Genomic DNA, 24655 nt, shown 5'->3' on the forward strand with positions numbered 1-24655 from the left:
GCACTCATTATCGCTTTTGTTGATCACATTTATTTTCTACAATTCATTGTATGCCACCATTTGGTTTTTTGACATCAGTGATTCTTCATTTCTACATGTTTATCTAGCTTTGTGTGCATGCTTGTGATTTGGTGCACTATATACACTTTATTGTGTTCACATCTTTTATGATTTATGAATTAGCGCCAATTTTTTTGATTATTTACAAACGGTAGGTTTGAGATCTCCCCTGACGCGTCCTGTTGGTGATCCCAAAAGATGAAGACAGATGACCATTCGCTTTTACTTGCGCAGACGGACGAGACTAGATGGCATGGATCTAATTCATAATTCGCTGGCCTAGATTGATATGTCTAAGAGTTTTTGTCAGAAAGACCCAGTTCACCCAATGTCTTGGTTATCTTTATATTGTTGTTAATGCTAATGCCCCAACTACCTCTAAACTTCTCGACTTAACAGTATCTTTTGATCTAACACAACGGCCTCACACTCTTACTCACTCTAATGGCCACACCTTTGACCTTTTTGACCTTGCATCCTTTCCAGCGCCCCTTTTCTTCTCTGTGATCAAAACCTTATTAGTTTTACACCCTGTCTGTCATCAAACCTATATCCTTCCATCCAGGAAACAGTTACCTGTGGACACCTTTGCCACTTTAACTTTCTTCTTTTCTATTCAGTTATGGACTACTTTCACTATGACAAAATATCCCCCCTGTCCAGCCCTACCCCGGCCATTTAGGTCTTCAACAGCTTTCTCTCATCCTCCCTGGACACAAACTACATACAGGAGGGGATTTACTAAGAAGAGCTGACAGAATCTGGAGCAGCTGTGCATACTAACCAATCAGCTTCTAACTTTAGCTTGTTTGGTTAATGTTGCCATGCATAGCTTCTCTAGATGCTGTCTGCTCCAGTTTTAGTAAATTCCCCTTACAGTATTAGGCCCTGACTACTATAAACTTGGAAGATGACACCAGAAGTTTCAGGAGACAAAGCCATATTCCTGAGCATGTTTGTCATAAAACAAAATCCCTGTAAGACATCACTCTATGTAAATCTGCCAGGACACTTCAATCATTTTAAATACAAGACATGCAACATGCAATTTGTGATGAGATCTCTACTGTGGAGTTATCTTACACATTTAACATACCATGTCTACTAACACATTTGATGCTTATCTCTTTTGACACTGTTACTACATAGGAGGTTGCTAAACTTTTCTGTGAAGCCTTCCTAATGACTTGCCCCCAGTACCCTATTCCCTGACAACTACTAAGGTCATCCTCTTAATTATTGAACTATTCTACACTATCACATCTCCAATTCTCTCCCTCTCTACTGGCATCTTCCTCTTCCTCTCCCCTCCAAATCATGCACTGGTCATCACTATGCTTACAAAAAAAAAAAACCTTGATGCCCCATCTTTGACCCATCTCTTTGCTCCTGATTACCTCTCAACTTCTATAACACCTATTCTACAACCATCTGAGCTGCTAACTCACTGATAAAAACCTTCTTAACCCATTGCAGTCTGCCTTTCCTCTACAACTGTTAACATAAATTGCCCTACTAAAACTGACTAAGTTCTTAACAACTGCTAATATTAATGGCCACTAATGCCTTTGCCAAAGTTAAAGGATAAGTTCACTTTAAAAAATAAATAAACAAATACACATTTTCTTGCCTGTAAAAAAAATTAGCATTTTGTTTTTTTTAGAGCCTGTAAAGGATTGCACCAGCGATCAGCAGATCACTGGTGCCATGCAGATCTCCAACAGATGTGTCAGTGTATTTGTGTGCCCAAATACTGATATGGGCAAGCAGATACACTGATAGAAAGAATCAATGAACTACCACGGTGCTCCACAGTTCCATGGTAGTTCATTGAGAACTACAAGCCGACAGCTGCAAAGGATGTCGGGCTTGTAGTTCATGCACACACAGAGCTGTGAGAATAAATGACGAGCCCGTGTGGGCTGATTTCAATAAGTAACAGCTAGTATGGGGAACTTCTCCCCCTACTGCTGTCACAGGGAGGGGGGTCCGTCAGCAGCTGCAACATTGGGAACATGTTACATGTTTCACTCTAAAAGTGGGTGGAACATGTTCACAAAAATAAACGTATCCTTTAAATGTCTGGTCCTTCTCAAAAAGAAGGGTTCTCCACCTACCTCTCTAAGGTATATATCCTTTAGAGTCGATAACTCTCCATGGATTTCAAAATCATCTCTATTTTGACAACACACAAGTTTACCTCTTGTCAGATCATTTCTTCAACCAGGAAAAAATTTGCATTTACAACAAAAATAATAAATAAAGGAGCAACTAAAAGTGCAAGACAAACACAGTACAAACCAAATATCAAAAAAAGTTGTGCTTTAAAATATGACAAAAATTAATGAGTTGAATCATCATTAAATAATGTCCATACTGTGAAATGTATCAACAATGTGAAAGAAAGATCATATCACTGTGTATAGATATAAACACCAGTGATAATGTTCAAATATATATTAGCCGTTATGCAGCTGTGCAATTCTTCGGTGATGAGAAAAACCTTTAATGCCCAAAGTGAATCCTTCACCAAAGCTAAATAGTCTCTTACCAAAAAATTGTGACCCTCAAGGTAACACAACACTTGTGGCATAACCCCGGCATGGCCTCTAGGGTAAGGAGTAGTATGAAGTGTATGGATCCAAAAGCTGTTAGCACCACGTCCACCTCCACTTGCTACAATTGATAACACTTCCCATGAAAAAGATAATGATCCTCCATAAATGAAACTATTTTATTGTATAAATAAGAGATGTACTTACAGCAATCCAGACATCACATCAGATCATCTCTTCAGTCTCCTCACACATCACTATTTGCTTCTGACATATCAGTATGGACTTTGCACTACTCACTAAAACTGAATCTTTCCAAAACTGAGCTAATAATACAGCCCTACCCGTGTCCTCTCCCTTGACATTTCCATCAAGATCAAGATCACAACTTCAGTCCCTCCCCTAATGCCAGGGTGCTAGTTATAATCTCCCTTCACCCGCACATCTAATCACTATCCAGATGTTGTCACCTTCACTTCTGTAACATTTTCAGAATATGTTCCTTCCTAATAATGGCACCACTAGGCTACAAATGTACTCTCTTGTTATCTTGTGCCTTGACTACTGCAGCTCCCTCCTCCACGGCCTACCTCTATACAACAGGCTATTTACCCTTCAAGCCATCACGAATGCTGTTGCCAAACCCATCCATCTTACAAACCACTCAATGTCCACCACCCCTCTTTGGCAATCACTCCCATGGCTTTCGCTCACCCTTATAAGTAAGTTTTAAAATACTAAAAATAATATATGAAGCCATCCATAACTCTGTTACAAGCTATATCACTGACCTCATTTCAAAATATCATCCCAACCATCCTCCTCCTCATAGATTTAATTCTGGCCTACATACATGTGAGTAATGACACTGTGCCCTGAAACGTCTGCCCATTTTGTCACATGATTATTTGTATGAAAAGGTAAAACTGTTATTAAGTGAAGAGGTAAAATTCACTATCCATATCTGCATAGCCTAAATAATACAGTGTTTGGGTCAAAATGAAGGATTAAATTGATTGTAAAGTCTAATTTTTTTTCCTATACAAATATTAAACATGAAACACTTACTTGCTCTGTTTCAGTTGATCCTCCGCTTTCCGGGTCCCTCTTTCCTGCTCTTAGCCCCTCCCTCCTGTTCAGTGCCTCCACAGCAAGCACCTTGCTATATAGGCACCAAACCGAGTCATAGCTCCCTGTGTCCATTCCGTCATGGAGCCCCGACCCGGACCCATCTCCTCTCCCCCCTGATTGGCTAGCTGACTTTGACTGACATCAGCAGGAGCCAATAATGCCGCTGATGTGTCTCAGCCAATCAGGAAGGAGAATCTTGAATGGTGGAGACACTCGTGGACATCGCTGGACAGAGAGGGACCTCAGGTAAGTGTTAGGGGGCTGAGGGGGGCTTCTGCACAAAGAAGGCTTTTTATCTTAATGCATAGAGTGCATTAAGATAAAAAAAATTTCTGCCTTTACAACTTTCTTAACTTTGACAAATTGTTTTTGCAGATGTTCTAGGAATACAGTACCATTCTTATTATTTCATATCACTGACTTGAATTTCATTGCTTTTGTGTAAGTTACATGGCACCTGGACAGATAAAAATGTCCTACCTTTAGTACAGAACATAATTCCCAACCTCGAAATAATTTTATTACCTCAGGGAACCCATGCTAATAATTATTATATGAATAGTTCATAGTGCTTTAAAATTATTAGGTAGCTGCAGATGTAATGATAAATAAAAGAATAAAGAATGTAGAGGTCCTTTTGAAAAACCTTTCTGCTCTACATGAAGAAATAAAGAAACTTTTTTTTGTACAAATCATCAAAAGCAATTCATAAAAATAATGATCAGAAAGCAAATAATTTAAATTGTAATTGTATTGTTTTGCTTGCTTCAAATGATGGTCAGGCAGGAGATTAATCTGTCAATATTAACCACTTCCCAACCGCCCGCCACAGTTATACTGTGGCAGGGTGGCCCTCCTGCGTGAACCGGCGTAGGTATACGTCGGTCGCGCGCCTGCAGCTAGGGGGCGAGCGCTTGCCGCCGATGGCGTGCTACCGCCCCCACTCGGTAGCGGGGATGCCGATGCACGGGGCAGGCAGCTCTGATTGCATCCTGACACCCGCAATCTCTTCCCACTGAGAGAGAAGCACGGTCAGCTGTTGCAAACACAGCTGACCGTTCTTCTCTCTGCAATGATCACAGAGTGCCTGTGATCCTGCTATATAGGAACACAGGTCTCTGTGATCATTTCACAAGCCACACCCACCCACAGTTAGAAACATGCCCCTAGGTACACATTTAACCCCTTGATCACTTACTGTGTTAACCCCTTCCCTGCCAGTGTCATTATTACAGTAACAGTGCAAATTTTTAGCACTGATTACTGTCGTAATGTCACTAGTCCCCGCCAAAAGTGTCAAAAATGTCAGGGTCCGATCTGTCTGCCACAATGTCGCAGTCCCGCAAAAAATTGCAGATCACTGCCATTACTAGTAAAAAAAAACAATAAAAATTACATAAATCTTTCCCGTAGTTAGTAGACGTGATAACTTTTGTGCAAACCAATCAAAATTTATTTTTAATTGATTTCACCTATTGTGATTTTTTTTACCAAAAATATGTAACAGAAAAGAAATTGGCCTAAAAAATTTTGATTTTTAATTTTTTTTTTTGGAATGTTATATAGCAGAATGTGAAAAATATTGTTTTTTTTTTTTTTTTTCAAAATTGTCGCTCATTTTTTGTTTATAGCGCAAAAAAAATCGCACAGGTGATCAAATACCACCAAAAGAAAGCTCTATTTTTGGGAAAAAAAAGGACATCAATTTTATTTGGGTACAGCATTGCACGACCGCGCAATTGTCCGGTAAATTAACTCAGTGCCGAATCGCAAAATATGGCCTGGTCATTAAGGGGGGAAATCTTCCGGTCCAGAAGTGGTTAACTACTCAAGGAACCCCTAGCAACCTCTGGAGAAACCCTGGTTGAGGAAAGAACATAGGAGATTAGGTTGCAAGAGGTAAGTCTGCCACATTGTGCAAGAATGCTATATATACTTGCACATTATGACAAGATTTACCATTGTCCTCTATGCTGCATTTACAAAATAAGTGGAAAAACCCCAACTCTACAACAAACTGATAATCTGTGTGAGCTTACCATTGAAGTGAATGGAGAGAAGACTGACCTTAGAGCAGCATTTCAGATATGTTTTCATAACAAAAATACTGGGATAGGGGAGAGGGTCCCTAAAAGTATATGAACTCTAAAAGGCAGTGCACTTTATTCATCTTTTAATTCCTTATGAATATTCTGCTTTTTGAGAGAAAGCCATGTTTAAACCCTGGAAAAAACTTTAGTAGGAAGAGAAATGTATTTTCCTGGTGCCTCCATGGCAGCATACTAGTGATAGAGCTCCGCCTCGACTCCACCTTCAGGATCAGTGAATAGCATAAATTAAAAGGTATAGCCCCCCCCCCCCCATCATTCTCAAAAAAAAAAACATATAGACAAAATCTTTATGCATTTAATTTAAAAGAAAAAGAAGAAGGGGAAATTGTTTTTAATTAAGCAAGAGTTGAAATAAATAGGGGCAGAATAGATTTGACCGAAATATAAGGCAACACAATAATAAAGCTGTTTTTAAAGGGGTGGTGCTGTTTAAAAAAAAAAATATATCCCCAATTAAGGTAACAGTCATTCCCCTGTCTTCCTATTGGTACCTCGGCTCAGGTGAAGGTGGAGCCTGAGGTATTTAAGCCAGGATTTTTAGAGAGACGTGGTCTTCAGTTTTAGCTTATCTTGCCCTGCAGACCTTTTTTGTTTGCTCTCACTCGGTAGGTGGTTTTACGCTTTGTTCTTACCCTTCCTCTCTATGTATGTATATATACAGTATATGTATATATGTGTATATATATATATATATCTTTCTATTATAATCTCTCTTCCTCGCGAAACCAAGATCCACCTGATCGTAATAGGTATGGGACCACCTTTTCATGAGTATAAAAAAAAGAAAAAAAGAGTGCGCCACTGACATCCATTATTCTTGGTTTGTCACAGTCCAGTACCATCGAAGAGATCTCAAAAGTCATCGGGAAGACGAGATGACCACAGTCCTGATCGCAGGTCACATTCTTCAAGATACCCAGAGAGATCAAGATCCAGAAGCCGTTATCGCTCTCCTTCACCACCACTTCGCTCTTCAAGAAAAAAGTGCTGGTCTTGTGGCGCCGAACCCCTCGGCTGACTTGGCATCAAAGCAGAGCTGGTGCAAGATACCTTTTGATGGTAAATCTCTATTTGGTGGAAGATTGGAGAAGGCCATTTCCAGGGTCACTGGAGGAAAGGTGGTTATTCTTCCACAAGATAGGAAGGAACGCAGAACAAGGGGTTTCCTTTCAAGGTTCCGCCAGTCAAATTCTAGAGGCTACAGACAGTTTGTCCATTCAGGGACAATAAGAGGCCCTGGAAAGGAACCCAGTCTTCCTTTCTGGCATCCAGGAGAAATAAAAATCTCACTACCCCACAAGGGGAGACAAAGTCCTTTTGACGCCAGAAGAGAAGTGACCGATCCAGTGGGGGCCTGACTTCGCCACTTCTTACCAAATTGGATGACGAAATGCCAGGACCCTTGGGTCCTTTCTACCATCCGTTACGGTCACTTCTGGACATTTCAACAACAACCACCTCGGGCGACTTACAAAAAGACGACACTACCATCATCCCCACAGAAGGCACAGGCCTTAAAGGACTTTCTAGTCTCGCTCCAGCTCCAACAAGCGGCAGTACCAGTACCCTATGGGGAACGCTTCACAGGTTTCTATTCAACCCTGTTCCTGGTGGAGAAGAAGACAGGGGGTTGGAGGCCGGTTATAGATTTAAAAGGTCTAAACCGCTATATTCATCTGGAAAGATTCAAGATGGAGTCCTTACAGACAATCATCCAAACAGTACAGCCTATGGATTGGTTGATATCTGTGGACCTGAAAGATGCCTACCTGCATATTCCTAAACTTCCCGCCTTCCAAAAATATCTAAGGTTCGCAGTAGGTCATGTCCACCTACAATTTCAAGCTCTGCCTTTCGGCCTGTGCACATCCCCAAGAGTCTTCACAAAAGTCTTGATATCGGCCCTTGCCCCCCTGAGGGAGAAAGGCTTAAGAGTATATCATTACCTGGATGATATCCTCCTCCTAGCCGACTGTCCACGGAAATTAATTCTCCACAGGGACATTCTACTACAAACCCTGAAGGATCTAGGGTGGTTAGTAAATCAGGAGAAGAGTCAATTATCCCCAACCCAGGTTATGGTATACTTGGGGGCAGAATTCAACACGGCCAGAGGCACGGTCTCTTTACCCCAGATGAAGGCAACAGCAATAATTCAGAAGACACTTCATGCCATAGGAACGGACTACATGTCAGCTTCACAATGTATGAGTCTGATCGGCTCAATGTCCTCCTGCATCCCTCTAGTGCCATGGTCACATTGGCACCTCAGGTTCTTTCAGTCGGGATTCCTGTCCCAGTGGCGCACACGTCAACTCTCGCAAACGATCCAGATAACATCGATAATGCGCAGAGGCCTTCATTGGTGGACAAATCCGGAGAATCTCGCCAAACCTCACCATTTGGGTTCTCATTCCTGGACCATGATCACATTGGATGCGAGCAGCCAGGGATGGGGAGCACATTTCGAAACAATACAGATCCAGGGGAGATGGTCCTTTCCGGTGAAAGGCTTGGTTTCCAACATTCTGGAGCTGAGGGCGGCATTCCTGGCACTAACCTCACTGGCTCCTCAGGTGAGGGCGCAGAGGGTCCTACTACGCCTAGACAACAGGGCAGCAGTTTCATACATCCAGAAGCAGGGAGGAACCCGCAGCAGGACCCTCCTGAGGGAAGTAGAGCCCATTATGATCTGGGCAGAAAGGAATCTGGGGGCCCTCAGAGCAGCCTATCTACCGGGCAAATTGAACACAGTGGCAGATCATTTATCAAGAGACTTCGAGGACACCAATGAATGGGCAATACATCCGCACATTTTTCAGCAGATCCTCAGCCTATGGGATCTTCCGCAGGTGGATCTATTCGCAACTCCAGAGAACTCCAAGCTCCCGATTTTCTTTTCACGTCTCCCTTACCTGCAAGCGGAGGAAGTGGATGCTCTGTCCTGCCCATGGTGGTTCACGACAGGCTACGCCTTCCCACCACATCCCCTAATTTCCAGGTTCCTGCTGAGATTGACGAGGGAACCAGTGCAGATACTGGCAATCCTTCCTTATTGGCCGAAGAGGCCTTGGTTTCCATTGGCACTACGCATGAGCATATGCTCCCCGATCAAGATTCCTCCCTTCCCTCACCTACTGTCACAGGGGGGGAGGTTCCATCCAAGACCACAGACGCTGAACCTTCGAATATGGCTGTTGAAAGGAGGCGGTTTGAATCCTTAGGATGCTCCCAACAAGTTATCAATACCCTCCTCAAAGCCAGAAAGCCAGCAACCAATTCCGTATATGCTAAGATCTGGAATAGGTTTGTGTCCTACGCAGAAACAGAAGAATTTGATCCCATCGCGCCTTCAGTTTCAAATGTATTGGCCTTCCTTCAGTCTGGTCTAGACAGGGGTCTAGGCTTGAGTACACTTAAAGTTCAGGTGTCAGCGATTTCAGCGGCCACCAACACCAGATGGGCAGATAATCCGCTGGTAATCACCTTTCTCAGAGGAGTTCTTAAGATTCGTCCTCCAAGTAGAAGTCCCTTTCCTCAGTGGGACCTTCCTTTGATTCTGGAGATGTTGTCCAAACACCCATTTGGGCCGGTGGAGCAAATTTCGCTATGGAACCTGACTTTGAAGACGTTTTTTCTGGTGGCGATCACGTCCTGCAAAAGGATTTCGGATTTGCACTCCCTGGGAATAGGGGAGGAGCATATATCCTTTTTCCCTGACAGGGTGGAGCTACGTCCTCTTCGAGGTTTAACTCCAAAGGTGACCATGCCAGATAACTTAAGTGAACCATGGGCATTACCAGTCTTCTCGGATTCATGTCAGGAACTAGATGTTCCCAAAATACTAAAAGCCTATTTGGAAATGACAGCAGTCTTCAGGAATTCAGAAAAGCTTTTCGTGATTCCTTGGGATAAAAACAGAGGAAAGGAAGCCTCAAAGAGAACCTTGGCATCCTGGGTAGTCAAGACCATTCAGAAAGCCTATAAAGCACAAAACATGGATATTCCTTCCAGAGTGAACGCACACTCAACAAGGGCAGTTTCAACCTCATTGGCAACGAGAGCAAACGTCTCATTGGAGACAATATGCAGGGCGGCGTCTTGGTCGTCACAGCACACGTTTCTCAGACACTATAGAGTTGATCCAGGGGCCCTAACGACGGTTGAATTTGGAAGACGAGTTGTTCAAGCAGCAATGTCTTTATCTAATTAAACTTTATTTTTCTTGATTAGCATTATCCCACCCGTGTAAGCTAGTTATTTATCACTAGTATGCTGCCATGGAGGCACCAGGAAAACGGAAAATTGTATCATACTTACCGTAATTTTCCTTTCCTGGTGCCTATCCATGGCAGCATACGATCCATCCCTCGGTTTTCCTATTTACGGGGAATGATGGGGGGGGCTATACCTTTTAATTTATGCTATTCACTGATCCTGAAGGTGGAGTCGAGGCGGTAAGTATGATACAATTTTCCGTTTTTATTACACAAACCAGAATGAAGATTTTTTGTCAATCTCTCATTAGGGTAAACAGAGCCGCATATGAAAGTGAAACAAATCCAATAATATAGGGCATCATGGCCACAAACAAAGACTCTCTGTACCAAATTGGGTCAATCATTTTTTTAAGCCATAATATATAGACAGCAATACATTTTATTCAAGCATGTGCATAACATCTAAGCAGTACATTTTAATTCATTATTCATTTTTACTGTTTATAATAAAATCTATTTTATAAAAGGTTAAATTGCTTAGCAAAACCAAACCAGAGTGTATTTCAAACTTTACCTCTCCAGGTTTAAGCTTCTGCGACATAATTAGGTTTTTATTTTTGCAAGAAAAACACTTCCTGTTGAAACTCTGGAGCACAGTAACCCTTCTTTTTTTTTTTTTTTTTTTGCTAAAACCAGCTACATAGCTATATAGAAAATAAACTCCTTTTTAAGAGTTCAAAAAATAATTTCTATTGTATTCAATCACACTAAAAGCTTGTCTGATTTTTATGCCACCTGAGCCCCAGTTATTTTTCTTTTTTTTTTTATGGATTTTTTTTATTTCTGTATGAGTAACTCATTCATCAGTTTAGATTGGTTTAACAAAAAAAAGTTCTTATAGAATAATAAAGTATTATTATACTATTTACCCTTTAAACCTTTTAGATATTTTCCTTCTTTTGTTAAAATATTTAATTGTTTTATTTCTTTTTATTTTATATTTTTATTTTTAAGCAAACATACTATTTTCTTGTAAGGCAAAGTGCAAACAACATTGTGTATAAGGCAACATGTTTCTATAGACAATCTGCTTTTGCCATCATGGTATATGCCATTGGGAACCTCTGAAAATTGTACTTTTTGAAAGTAGACATTTGCATAAAATGAGGCAAAAAAAAAAAAACAGCTTTTGGAGGTTTAAAAGGGCTGCCCCTGACAGTGAATTTGTTAAAAAATATGGTTACAGGGCTTTAAGTAATACACTTAGAAATATAAAATATAACCTAGGAAGGTATGATAAGAAGGCATACAATTCACCAAAAAATCCCTCCACTAAACACACTAGAGCCATTTTAAAACAGCTAATTTTATCATGTCTTATTCCCTCACATATTCCAAAAATAACATTATTATTCCTCATTTCACAATAATGGGCATAGGTATGAAAAAAGAAATTTCTTTTTTCCCCAATGTCAGCTGTACATCTGAAACCACTGATGTTTAACCACTTTACCACCGGAGGAATTTGCTGTCTTACGTCCAGGCCACTTTTTGCGATTCGGCGCTGTGCGACTTTAACTGACAATTGCGCGGTCATGCGACGCGGTACCCAAATGAAATTTACGTCCTTTTTTTCCCCACAAACAGAGCTTTCTTTTGGTGGTATTTGATCACCTGTGTGATTTTTACTTTTTGCGCTATAAACAAAAAAATATTTTGAAAAAGTAACAATATTTTTAACATTTTTTCATATGAAATTCCCCCCCAAAAAAATGTAAAAATCGTTTTTTTTTTAAATTTTTGGCCAATTTGTTTTCTGCTACCTATGTTTGGTAAAAAAAATCACAATAAGCGTATTTTGATTGGTTTGCGCAAAAGTTATTGCGTTTACTAACTAAGGGAAAGATTTCTGTCATTTTTGGTGGTTTTTTTTTTTAATGAGTTAAAACGATGTTGCGGCGGACAGATCGGACCCTTGACTGACATTTTTGACACTTTTGGGGGTACCAGTGACATTACTGCAGTAATCAGTGCTATAAATATGCACTGTTACTGTAAAAATGACACTGGCAGGGAAGGGGTTAATTTTATTGGAGAGGGAGGGGTTAATGTATGCCTGGTGCTTACTGACGTGTGGGGGGGAGGTGACTGAGTGAGTCAGGGACAGATCGGATGTTCAGCTACGCTAAACACACTCCGATCTGTCACTCCCTGTCACTTAGGAGATCCGCCCGCTCTGTTTACACAGGCGGGCGGATCTTCAAACTAGATTCCCCGACGATCAGGGAAGAGCAGAGCCTACAGGGGGAGGAGTCCAGCGACGTAGGTCTACGTCGCTGGACGATAACGAGCCACTGTGCCGCAGTAGAGGCACAGTGAGCGGAGTTAAAGTGGTTAATATAGAACCAGCCTTATATTATGGAGCCATTATGGTATAAATGGCTCTATAATATTAGGTTCTATATATGTGGTTCTAAATGTTCAGTTGGCAAATAGAGCAAATTGGAATGATGTGTTATTTGCATGGCTTACTGTTCAGTCACAACATCAACAGATCAGTGTTAACCAGCAACATTGTTCCTGATCAATAAGAACACCAGTGCGAGTGATCCCAGACCAGTGCAGCCAACAACAGTGTTCCTGATCACTGCCATATTACTCACAGTGTCACCAGACCGATGTGAGCCAGTAAGAGTGTTTCTGATTGCTAGCCACAGTGGCAGTGTCAACAAAGCCAGTTTAGCTGATAACTGTATCCCGATCACTTATCACATGAGTGCCAGTGTAAGCCAGCAACAGTGTCCTTATTGCTATGTAAGCAAAAACCAGTATCCTGAAGGCCACCACACCAGTACAGTATCACTATAAACAGTGTAAGTCAACAACATTGTTCTGATCGCTGATGGAGGGCCACATCAGTACAGTGTCACCAGTGCAAGTGTAATTCAGCACCATTATCCTGATTGCCAGCCACAATAGTACAGTGCCATCTAGTACCACTGTTAGCCAGAAAGTTTCCTGATTGCCAACAGCACTAGTACCAGTATCATCAGCTACCAGAACAGCCACTGTCAAAAATGTCCATAAATTGTTAGGCCTTTCAAATTTCGGGAATGAAAGATGAGAGAAGTGTACAACCCAACCAGGTATCCAGGTGGAAATAGAAAATGTTATACCCAATACATTTTTTCTTTGCTTTTCACCAATTACTCAATTTATTTGTACAGCAATGTAAGCTATATGCCCAACATTCCATTGCCAGTAATCCTTAAGCCTTATATACCCAGCTGTTTGAGTGAAGGCCTATCAATGTTCCCGAATTTAAACATTTAAAAACCTTTCTTGTCCCTACCCTAATCATGTTAATCATCCAAAAAAAAGAAGAACTGTAGTCCCATTCATCACAACTAATTCACCATATGCCATTATATTCATCATTTATGCCCAGGGCACAATATAAAATAATGATGAGATTTTTCCCATTTCAATGACAGTTCACTGTACTTTCTGAAGTGTCCCTGCATATGACAAACTCCTCAAAATTATGTCACTAATCGATTTATATCCCCCACATAAATATCTGCATTGGTGTGTCTTTCAACCATTTCACAGGCAGACTGCACATCAAACAGTATTTCCCTAGTAAATGTGCCAGGTATGGGGTGAAGTTATATAAACTTTGTGAGAGGGCCACGGGGTATGCATATGTCTTCTGCATTTATGAAGTGAGAGATAGCCATCTGGAGCTCACTGGATGCTCATCTTATATGGGTAGCAGTGACAACATAGCATGGGACCTTATGGCAATCTTATTCCATCAGTGATACCATCTCTATGTAGTTCTTATTCCAGTGGGCCATAAAGTATTTCAGACACCTTTTTTTCAGCAAACTGAAGCTTGTGGTACAATTTGATAAGATCACAAAGACTTTCTACAAAGACTTGTCACTAGTGATGGGTCAAACATCCCCCTGTTTGATTCGCACCAGAACATCTCGAACAGAGGAAAAGTTCTAGTGAACATTCAAACTCTATAAAAGTCTATGGGACACGAACATAAAAAATCTAAAGTCCTAATTTTAAAGGCTTATAGGCAAGTTATTGCCATAAAAAGTGTATGGGGGCCCAGGTATTGCCCTGGGGAACATGTATCAATGCAAAACATTTTTTTTTAAAACATATTTATATGAGCAGTGATTTTAATGATGCCTAAACTGAAGCAGTAAAAACGAAAACTTCCTTTTTTAATATAGTGCCTGGGGGGTCCCCTTAGTCTGCCTGTAAAGTGGCGCATTTGTATAGATCTTGCTGCAGCAATACTAACATTTCTTAAGGAATGTCATTTAAACTTGTTCGCGGCTGTAATGTTAGTTCCTGGCTAAACAGATAAAAAAAATGAAAGAAAAACGGCTTAGGGTCCCCCCCTGAACCAAGTTAGCGACCCCCCCTGGACCATACCAGACCACATGCCCTGAACATGGGGGGTGGGTGCTTTGGGGCAGGAGGCCCTGCCAATTCCCTATATAAGAACTGTCAAAACATGGATAGGCAGTCCGCGTGAAGTGTTCACCGAGAGCAGAGCTTTTTCTTTTTCCTTTTTTCGGGTCGGCGAGTGCGGCATGATTGATGGTGGATTTACATCGGGGGACACAATTTTTTTATTTTTAAATAAAGGATTTGTCAAAAACTTTCTTGTGTGTTTATTTTTTGTACACTTTTTTGGTGAATCTGTAGGGGTATGATGTACCTGATACCCATTCACATGGGGGGGGCGAAATCTGGGGGCCCTCTTGTTAAAGGGAGCCTCCAGATTCTGATAAGCCCCCCACCCGCAGACTCCCACAACCACTGCCCAGGGTTGTCGGGAAGAGGCCCTTTGTCCCCATAATCATGGGGTCAAGGTGCTTTGGGGGGTACTCTAAAGCATCCTCCCCATGTTGAGGGCAAGTGGCCTAGTATGGTTCAGGAGGGGGGGTGCTCGCTCCACCCCCCTTTTCTGGCCTGCCAGGCTGCATGCTCTGATAAGGGTCTGGTATAAAATTTGGGGGGGGGGACTCCACGCTGTTTTTTTAAATGTAATTTTGGCGTGGAGTTCCCCTTCAAATCTATACCAGACCGGGAGGGCCGGGTATCGATTTTGGTAGGCCCCACACTGTTTTTTTCTTTACAATTTGGATCTCAGCAGGAAAGCCTTAACAACCTATTGACTGTGTGCTCGGTGGGCGAACCTTCTGCTAAGTGCTGAGAAAGTTCAGGTATTAGGCGAGTACCTGAATGGGCGATGTTTAGGCCAAACTTATGTTCGGCCAAAACCATTCACCCATCCCTAGTGGTGCCTGAACACTGTAACCCCTCACAGTTACTCTTGCTGGGTGCAGGAACAGGCCCTGCTGTTAAAAATTAGAAACAAAAATTGAAATGACATGTACTTGTCATACAGATGCAGAAAAATTGGGCCTTGGGTGTTGGTGGTGCCTGAACATTATAACCCCTCAAAGTTACTCTTGCTGTGCGCAGGAACAGGCCCTGCTGTTTAAGATTAGTAACAAAAATTGAAATTACATGCACTTGTCATACAGGTGCAGAAAAATTGGGCCTGGGGTGTTGGGGGTGCCTGAACACCGCAACCCTTCATGGTTACTCTTGCTGGGCACAGGAACAGGCCCTGCTGTTAAAAATTTGAAACAAAAATTGAAACTTCATGCACTTGTCATACAGGTGCAGAAAAATTGAGCCTTGGGTGTTGGTGGTGCCTGACACTGTAACCCTTCACAGTTAATCTTGCTGGGCAAGTCCTGGCCAGTGGTCCATCTTCAAGACCCAGTAACCCAGTGAATGCTCAGTTGGATAGGTCTGCTCTTGCCCCTAGATAATTCTGTACAATATTCTGCAGACACTGCCGATGGTTGCCTAAACCTAACAGCCCTGGATGATGAGGACTAAAGAATTGTTTAAAGACATCGATCAGCCAGCTGCCTTCTCCACCTTTTACCGAACGAAGCCTCAGAAACACCTTGTCCAGGAAATGGTAACCTTCCAGTGTCTGGAAAGGTGTTACACAAATTTTCTATAAGGCGTCCTCAAGATGTTTCATCCTCTGCTCCCTCTGTGAAGGCAGGATGAGCTCTGCAACTTTTTACTTGTAACATGGATCAATAAGGGTGGCCAATCAGTATAGATTCCTCTCCTTGATACCACAAATCTTCAGGGCCTTTCGCAGGCTTTGCAGCATCAGGGAGCCCATGCAGTGTAAGTTTGTGGAGGCATGAGATTTGGGGTCCTCTGGGTTAATAAGGATGACATTGTCAGGAGCAACCTCTCCCAGCCACGTACAACTGCTGGGGTTTCTGGGGAATGAAAATCATCCTTTGAAGACTGCTATATGTTATCCTCTACATCCATGCTGCCACAATCCTCCTCCTCTTCCTCCGCCTCCTCTTCCACCTGTGATTTCTTGTGTCCCCACAGAAATGTTATCTGCCTAAAGAGGGCCTTGTGAGGAAAGGAAGTCCTCCTCTTCCTCCAGCTGTTCTGCCTCAAATTCCCTGTCCATGATTCCACAAAGCATGTGCTCCAGCAGGAGACTAGAGGGACAGTGTCACTGATGCATGCATCGTTGCGGCTCACCATCCTTATGGCCTCCTCAAATTGTGATAGGACAGTGCGTGCAAATTTTATCAGCAGCCACTGGTGTGGCGAAAAGAATCTAAGCACCTCTGAGCCTGTCCTTGTGCCATACCTACATAGGTACTCATTGATGGCCCTTTGCTGCATGTGCAGCTGCTGCAGCATTGCCAATGTTGAGTTCAACCTGGTGGGCATGTCACAAGTGAGGAGGTTGGTGGGCAGATTGAATTCTCATTGAATGCTGCAGAGCACTGGCATTGTAGGACCACCAGAAGATCTTGTAAGCCCGAGTACCTATTCAAGAAACACTGCACCATCAAACTCAGAACATATGCCAAGCATGGAAAATTTGTCACGTGTCCCTGTCAGAGGGTGGAGACAAGGTTGGTGCCATTGTCGCATACAACCATTCCTGGCTCAAGCCGCCGTGGTGTCAACCACCTCTGAGCCTGCCCCTGTAGAGCTGACAGAATCTCTGCTCTGGTGTGGCTCCTGTTCCCTAGACAGACCAACTGAAGCACCGCATGACATATTTTAGCCTGACTGCTTGCATAGCCCCTTGAACACTTATGGAGCACTGCTGGTTCAGAGGACAATTCAGCAGAAGAGGCCAGAGAGGAAGAAGAAGAGGAGGGTTGGAGACGACAGATGTGGTAGAAACACCATCAATGTTTTGGAGACATGGTGGCGGAACAAACTCCAAAACTGAACCATATCCTGCATTATTTTCCAGCTGCCAGCAGATTTACCCAGTGCACTGTGATGGAAATGTAACGCCTCTGACCATGCCTGCTGGACCATGAGTCAGCAGTAATGTGAACCTTCCTGCTGACCGCTCTGTCCAACTAGGCCAAAACATTGCCTTCCACATGATGGTACAGAGCTGGAATGGCCTTACGTGAAGTTAAATTTATTTTTGGAACCTTCCACTGGGGTATAGCACATTCCTCAAATTCACGAAAGGGGGAGGAGTCTACCAGATGAAAAGGCAGCAGTTGTAGTGCTGGCAATTTAATTTGGCCAAGCTAGCATTTAGACGCTGAGCATGTGGATGGTTGAGACAGTATTTTTTTATAGTTCGGTAGCTGGGGTAACAAAATTTGCCTGCTGGTCAAATAAACAGGTGGTGTACTGCTAGCAAATTGGGTACAGGTACCTGTGCACCCATTGCTATACCATCATCCCTCTCAGTGCAGGTTTTTGAGAGGACTTGATGTATAGTAGGGATAGAGATCCCAGATGAGGAGCAAAGAGAAATCTGCATTTTATTATGATGTGGGTCTTTCAGGTGCTGTTGCCAATGGACTGCATGGCAGGTCGTCATATGTCTTGTCAAGCAGGTGGTGCTCAAGTGGCTGGTGTTCTGGCCAAGCTTGATCTGCTTCAGGGAGAGATTGCAAACAGCAACGCTGCGGTCTGTTGCACATGTGTTGAAAAAAGCCCACACCAATGTACTTTGGAGTTAGCAGCACCCTGCACCTGTGGAGCTCTGTGGTGTGATGCAATAGAGTGACTTCCCTTAAGCTGGTCTCTTGAGGACATCCTGCCTTGTTGGCGTTTTGCCACCTCCTTCTCCTCCTCACTTTCCTCCACTATTCTCTCAGACACCCAAGTATGGTCAGTGGCCTCATCATCCCCTCCCTCCTCGCCACTGGAGCAAACTTGGCAGTATGCTGCAGCTGGGGAAACATGACTGCAAGTTTTTTGTCCGTCATTGTCACTCCCTCTCTCTAGGCTCATATTGTTCCCTTCCTCAACCTGGGAACCAACATTGGAGCATTCAAATTGCTGCGCATCCTCCAGCATCATGTAACTAACACTATGATTGAATAATTCAGGTGACTCCTCCGTGCATGATGGTAAGGCTACGAAAGGAGTAGCTGTGGACAAGGAGCCTGTGGAATAGGCCCCTTTTCAGCTGTGGTGGAAGGCAAACTAGTATGAGCCTGGGTGACACGGCCAGCACCGGAAAAAAAGGACAAGCGTGCCCCGCCTGCAGAGGATGCACAAAGTCCGTGACCACCTCTTTTCACTGTTGACACATAGGCTGCTTGCTTTCTTTTAGTGGCCTGTGAGCATCTGCCTCTCCTTGTTGGGTTTTCAGACATAATGGGGATTTTAGGGTGTTTTTTTATAACTTTTTATTATAGAATGTGGGATGGAAATATGATGCTTGGGTGCAATACTTTTGTGCTTGGTGCACTATAAACCGTTTTATTTTTCTATTTTATTTTTTGGAGGGGATTTTTATAACTTTTTATTATAGAGTGTAGGAAGGGAATATGGTCCTTGGGTGCATTACCTTTGTAGGTGCACTATAACCGTTTTATTATAGTTTTTTTTTTTTTATAAAGAAAAACTTAATAAAGCCAAAAAAAGAAAACTCCTGCTGATGCAGAAGGAATAGCACCTATGACGCAAAAGGGGGGACAGCAATTATGCCCTAAATAAAATTAGTGCTGCTGCGCCACAAAAAAAAAAAACCCTGCTGATGCAGAAGAATTAGCACCTGCAATGCAGAAGGCAGGACAGCAGTTATTCCCTAAATATATTTCGTGCTGCTGTGCCACAAAAAAACTCAAAATAAAAAAACCCACTGCTGACGCAGAAGGAATACCACCTACAACACAAAAGGGGGGACAGCAATTATGCCCTAAATAAATTTAGTGCTGTTGCGCCACAAAACAAAAAAAATCACTGCTGTCGCAGACGTAATAGCACCTGCTGTGGGTAATAAACTCTGTGCTTATGGAATATGCGGATGTAAATAAATGTGAGAATGCTAGACTGCAGCCTCCCTAAATTATAGTCAGAGGACTATAAAAGGTATGAAAGGGGGGGTGGGGGGAATGGCGCTGTCTAATAATGAAGCATATGTAAAAGCCTGTATGTTAAAAGTGGCAATAAATAGTTAAAACTGATAATAAATGCCAAGATAAAAGAGAGAGGTATAAAACTGTAAAAATGTAGAAATATGAATAATGTAACAATGGAAAGCACAGGTAAAGGAATCAAAAAGAAAAGTGCCTAGTGCATGAACAATTGATATATATATATATATATATATATATATGACCATCAACTACATTTGTAGATATGTATGTAGAAATGTAGAAATATGAATTATGTAACAATGGAAAGCACAGATAAAGGAATCAAAAAGTGCCTAGTGCATAAACAATTGATATATATATATATATATATATATATATATATATATGATCATCGACTACATTTGTAATAATAAAAAATGAAAAAAGTGCATAAGTGATCACAAGTGATATAGGATGTAAATAATAATAATACAAATAATCATAAATTCAAAGTGACAAGTGCATATGGACAAATGGGCAAAATACCATAGACTCAAAGTGCCAATTACGTGAAAATGCAAGGTTGGAATAGGTGGATGCCAACATAAACTAGTGACGTATATAAATAAATATATAAATGGTGGTAGAAAAAGAGGTACAGTGTAAGATATACAAATTAAACTGGTGATAAATAGTGATGTACCGAACTGTTCGCCGGCGGACAGTTCCCGGCGAACTTAGCATGTTCGCGTTCGCCGCTGCGGGCGAATATATGCGATGTTCGGTCCGCCTCCTATACATCATCATTGAGGCAAACTTTGACCCTGAACCTCACAGTCAGCAGACACATTCCAGGCCAATCAGCATACCTCCCTCCCACACCCTCCCACCTCCTATAAATAAGCAAGGGCAGCATCCATCTTAGATCATTTCTGAAGCAGTGTGTTACTGAGAGCAGGGAAAGTGCTGCTGCTGCTGTTATAGCTAGGGACAGTTAGTCAGTGTTCCCGGTCTTGTTGTTAGCCAGTGTTCTTGGTACACTCCTGCTGTAAGGACAGCACCCCAAAAAGCCCTTCCTAGGGCTGGTATTTGAGGTTTTTTTTGGATATATATATATATATATATCTATTGTCCCCAAAAAGCCCTGTTTAGGGCTGGTATTTGTGTATTTTTTTTTGTTCTGTGATATATATATATATATATATCTATTGTCCCCAAAAGCCCTTTTGAGGGCTGGTATTTGTGTAATTTTTTTTGTTCTGTGATATATATATATATATATATGTATATATATATATATATCTATTGTCCCCAAAAGCCCTTTTGAGGGCTGGTATTTGAGTATTTTATATATATATATATATATATCTATTGTGCACTGCAGTTACCTGCCCGCTGTGTGTGAGAGGCCACAGACTGTACTGTGTGCACACCACACTCATTTCGGGGGGCACAGGCACAGTACCTTGCATTTTAAAAAATATTTTTTTTTTCCTCTGTCATAATTGCAGTGAGTGCTGTGTCAGGTCCACAGAGTGTACTGTACCCACTGCAGTGCACTGCCCACCACTGATATATATACGGTGGTACAGCATCTTGTTGCAAATTGAAAAAAAAAAAAATATTTTTTATTATTGCAGTTGCCTGGGCTGCCAGTGACTGTCAGGTCCACAGAGTGTACTGTGCCCACTGCAGTGCCACTGCGTGCCCACCCACCACTGATATATATACGGTGGCACAGCAGCTTGCAAATTAAAAATATATATATTTTTTTTATAATTGCAGTTGCCTGGGTGCCAGTGACTGTCAGGTCCACAGAGTGTACTGTGCCCACTGCAGTGCCACTGCCCACCCACCACTGATATATACGGTGGCAGGCATGACTTTTTTTGGATTAGTGTCTGGGGGGGTCTAAAAAGCGTACCTGTGAAGTTTCAGCTCTGTAGCATGTCCAGAACCAGAAAAAAAGATCATATAGGTGTAAAAGGGGTTCCCACCATCCCTGCTCTACTGAAAAATTATCTTTTTTTTCTGGTTCTGGACATGCTACAGAGCTGAAAATTCACAGGTACACTTTTAGACCCCCCAGACACTAAATCACACACACAAAAAAAGTTCTTAAAAATTGTCATTTTTGATAGAGAGCCAATTATTGAAAAAAAAAAAAAAAACTTAAAAAAAAAAAAAAAATTTCTTTGGATTTAGTGTCTGGAGGGTCTAAAGGGTGTACCTGTTAAGCTTCAGCTCTGTAGCTTGCCCAGAACCAGAAAAAAAGATCATATAGTTATAAAAAGGAGGGTTCCCACCATCCCTGCTCTACTGAAAAATTATCTTTTTTTCTGGTTCTGGACATGCTACAGAGCTGAAACTTCACAGGTACACTTTTTAGACCCACCCCCCCCCAGACACTAAATCACACACAAAAAAAGTTCTTAAAAAATTTCATTTTTGATAGAGAGCCAATTACTGAAAAAAAAAAAAAAAAAAACTTAAAAAAAGAAAAAAGAAATTTCTTTGGATTTATTGTCTGGTCTAAAAAGTGTACCTGTGAAGTTCCAGCTCTGTAGCATGTCCAGAACCAGAAAAAAAATTTGAATTAGGGTTAGGGCTAGGGTTAGGGTTAGGGCTAGGGTTAGGGTCAGGGCTAAGGTTAGGGTTATTTTTAGTGCTTAGGGTTAGAGGGTTAGGGTTAGAGGGGTAGGGGTAGGGCTACTAACTCTAACCCTAAGTATCTCACCGTAACCCTAACCCTATCCCCTAACACTAAACCTAACCCTAACCCTCTAACCATAACCCTAACCCTCTAACCTTAACCCTAACCCTCTAAGCCTAGCCATAAAAATAACCCTAGCCCTAACCCTAGCCCTAACCCTAACCCTAGCCCTAACCCTAACCCTAACCCTAATTGGTCATTTTTTTTCTGGTTCAGGACATGCTACAGAGCTGAAACTTCACAGGTACACTTTTTAGATCCCCCGGACGCTAAATCCAAAGAAATTTTTTATTTTTTTTATTTTTTTTTAATTTTTCCAATAATTGGCTCTCTATCAAAAAATGACAATTTTTAAGAACTTTTTTTGTGTGATTCAGTGTCTGGGGGTCTAAGAAGTGTACCTGTGAAGTTTCAGCTCTGTAGCATGTCCAGAACCAGAAAAAATATTAGAATTAGGGTTAGGGCTAGGGTTAGGGTTAGGGCTAGGGTTAGGGTTATTTTTAGTGCTTAGGGTTAGACGGTTAGGGTTAGAGGCGTAGGGGTAGGGTTACTAACTCTAACCCTAAGTATCTCACCGTAACCCTAACCCTAGCCCCTAACACTAAACCTAACCCTTAAAGCCCAGTTCCTGTCCCATTTTGGTCGGTTCTGGTCTGTTTGCGGTTGTTTGCGGTGCGTTAAACGGGGAGTTTGGTCTGTCTCTGTGAAGCGGGCGTAACCCTTACACTACCTGATCGATACAACATCATATCTGATCGTATACACACACTGGATGTTTTAAAGCACGTTATTCCAAACAATTTAGGAATGTTAGGTGATTTATGCCCTTTATGGAATAAAACCAGACTCTGCGTCAACTACGTAATTTTCCATGGGAGTTTTGCAATGGATCCCCCTCCGGCATGCCACAGTCCAGGTGTTAGTCCCCTTGAAACAACTTTTCCATCACTATTGTGGCCAGAAAGAGTCCCTGTGGGTTTTAAAATTCGCCTGCCTATTGAACTCTATGGCGGTTCGCCCGGTTCGCCGGTTCGCAAACATTTGCCGATGTTCGCGTTCGCCGTTCGCGAACGGCAAATTTTAGGTTCGCGACATCACTAGTGATAAAGTGACTGGAAATGTCCAAGTGGTGACAGATGGATAAATAAGTGACAATCTTCGTGTGGATAAAACACAATGTGTGACCCTGTGGTGGGTAGTGAGGTGCTCGGTGACCCCTCTGGTAAATAGCACACTCACCAGAAATACCCACCCCACACAGGGGTATAGAGTGGGTATATGTAGTAATCCTGTGGATGGATCCTATTCTCCTTTACAGGTCCTGGGTTGGACGTCTATGGAGATGCCCAGATGGGAGGCTTCCTGGGGGGGGGTTGGGGTCTGGTGGTGTCCCAGGGCTAAGGGCTATATGCTCCAGATGTCCATGGGGTATCGATGAAACAGGTGTTCAAATAGCAAAGAAAAGGCACATAGTGTAATATTGCCAAATGGGGGGTGTTTATTGTACACAAAATAAGATCAAGGGTACTCACATAGATAAAATGCAAAACGAGCGGTGAAAGTCAGCGTGTGGAACGCGATGCGGTCCACGACTCAGCATAGGAACCGGAAGTGACGCGACACGCCGTACGCGTTTCGTAATAGTACGTCCTCAGCAGCCCTAATAGCACCTGCAACACAAGGTGAAGTACTAATATTGCAGCAAAAGAACCTGATGCTGCAGAAAAAAAATTGAGTAGAAAAAAATATCAATGTAAAAAAAAATTGGGTTGGTGGGGCCACACTACACTGTGTTACACAAGAATCACAGCACAGCAGTACACTGCTGGAATACACTGTGTTACACAAGATGAATAAGCACAGCACTACACTACACTGACTGCACTACACTGTGCTACACGAGATGAATCAGCCCTACACTATACTGCACTGACTGCATTAAACATCAAAGCACAATCAACTAACTACCCTGCTTAATCTCCACTTATACAGTGTGGGGTGTGGACTTAGCCCCTGAGCCCTGACTGGCTAAAGACACCCTGCCTTTGACCAATCATGGCTCTGACAGGACATTGTGCTGTGATTGGCCAAAGCATACAGGTCAGGTGCATGCAATCGTGCAGTGCATTATGGGGTGCACCCCTCACATTTTTGTAAATATTTTATTATATCTTATTATATCTGCGCCAACACTGAAGAAATTACACTTTGCTACAATGTAAAGTAGTGAGTGTACAGCTTGTATAACAGTGTACATTTGCTGTCCCCTCAAAATAACTCATCACACAGCCACTAATGTCTAAACTGCTGGCAATAAAGTGAGTACACCCCTAAGTGAAAATGTCCAAATTGGGCCCAATTAACTATTTTCCCTTTCCTCCCCCGGTGTCATGTAACACGTTAGTGTTACAAGGTCTCAGGTGTG

The sequence above is a fragment of the Pelophylax lessonae genome (assembly GCF_965119305.1).
Source record: "Pelophylax lessonae genome assembly, chromosome: 5".
Lineage (NCBI taxonomy): Eukaryota > Metazoa > Chordata > Amphibia > Anura > Ranidae > Pelophylax > Pelophylax lessonae.